We start from the raw sequence: 2,500 nt of genomic DNA on the forward strand, positions 1-2,500 counted from the left end.
TAATACATATTATGTATATACGCATATAGACATTATTCCTCTTCATATATAAACATATACATGCAAATATATATATATCAATACTTATGGGTGGACTATCTATATAGTACTACCTATAAATAGATCCATATACATTGATACATGTATATATGCATCACAATATGTTTAGTATCGATATATATAATATGCATTATATGATATACTTATATAGAGCATAATATTATATAAACCACGCATAATGCCCAGTATATCATATGAGCTAAAGTATACTCATGAATATAGACAATAATCACTATATCATCGATATATGTATCTTATCATATAATAGTAGTAAATAACAATATATAACTAATATGTTCTATAGTATATAGTATCACTATAAATGTGATGTCTATGTCAGTATAATAGTTATTAATGTCATTATGCATATGTGTGTATGTAGATGCATATAGATGTATATATATGCATATATGTAACACATATTATATATGAATATATATGCAAAACTGTAAATACACCCATATAAACTCCAGCCCCTCCGCTCCAACCCCAAACCCCCAATATATACCCCCCCTACACCCACCAACCTACCCCTCCCATATACCACCCCCCCCCCCCCTCCCCCCCTCCCCCCCACCCCCCCCCCCCCCCCCCCCCCACCCTAATCTAATTGTAGAACATATATGTACATGTATTATTATATCGATATTAGCTCATATGATGACATATACGTAGTAATATGAATTTATGATATATATTAAAAGTGTATACGATATAGGAGAAATCATATGTATAGTGATACATGATATTGTAATTTTGATAATTATAGTTAATAGTGCATGATATAACTTATATATATATATAAAACATAATAATAATTTATATACAATATGATGTATTGGATATTGCAATATTATAGATGACAATATAGAGCATTCTATAAAGGGTTTATATAACTGATATATTTTTTTAATTTGGTTCAATTTGATTCAATTATACCGTTATATCTTTTATACCTTGATTAACACTCACTAGCTCGACGTCTAGCTCGCCAGTGCTCTCTTGCCCCTCTCTACTCACGCCCATCGCCCCATATATCGTCACTTTGCGCTATGTTTTATGTATGTATTTGGAATTATGTATTTATATGCATATTTATGTTTATAATATGGATGTATTTTTTTATATGGATATAATATTATATATAATAAATTATGGATATTTATATGTTATATTAGATATGCTTTGACATTTTTGTATTTTATATATATGCATATGTGTTTGTATATATATGTAGTTTATATTTATTTATATAGGATTGTTGTATATTTAATGGATATTTGTTGTATATATATTGTATATGTTTATATATATGCATATATGTATATATATGTAGATTTATTTATATTTATGCATATATGTATATATATGCATATATGTGTATATATGTGCATATATGTATATATATGCATATATGTATATATATATGTATATATGTATATATGTATATATATACGTATATGCATATATGCATATATACACATATATATGCATATATGTTTATAAATATATATAAATGTATATATTCATATATATACATACATACATATATAAATATATAGAAATATATGTATTTATATGTATCTATATGCATATATATGTATATACATAATATATATACATACACATGTATATATTATGAATATACTATAAAATTTCATGTATGTATATACATAAACACATGCACACATATAGACATAGATACATACACATACACGTACATGCACTCGCACACGGGCACACATATGCATATATATATATATATATATATATATATATATATATATATATATATATATATATATATATATATATATATATATATGTATGTATATATATGTATATATATATACATACATGCATATCCACAGATATTTAGACGTGTATGTATATGAATATATCTATTGTTTTTTTTCTTTTTTCTTTTTTCTGTTAGTTCATACGTTTTGCTTCGTTTATACAAGGCTACGCAGAGGCATGAAGTTTATAGACCAGTTAGATAAACTCCGATATCTCTCCTTATGGAATTCGTAATAATCGCTCTTATCTGGAAAGTAATTTATCTAATCATAAACAATATTGCACCTTATCTCGGAACAATTACTGCAATTGAGAAAAATAAATTGCTATCGGTGATTATTTTTTTTCCTCATATTTATCAATTCAAATGACATAATGGATATGAGATGGGAAAGATAGGAGAAGAGAGAGAGAAAAAAAAAAGAATTGTTGGAGGAGAAAGGTGAAAAGTGGAGGAGAGGGAAAGACGGAGTGTCAAGGGTTACTCTACCCGGGATGTTCAGAACACCTTACAATTTCTGGTTGGAACGAAGAAACTAGCGATTACCTGGTAGGTTCGAGTGGATGTCTTGAGGAAAAATCATTGAGACAGGCGAGTAACTGAGGACTTCGACCGGCCTTACCCCATCGAGAGTTAAGC

Source organism: Penaeus japonicus, unplaced genomic scaffold (assembly GCF_977035675.1).
Source record: "Penaeus japonicus unplaced genomic scaffold, GWHDUDI00000001_assembly GWHDUDI00000012, whole genome shotgun sequence".
In the NCBI taxonomy this organism is placed as follows: Eukaryota; Metazoa; Arthropoda; class Malacostraca; order Decapoda; family Penaeidae; genus Penaeus; species Penaeus japonicus.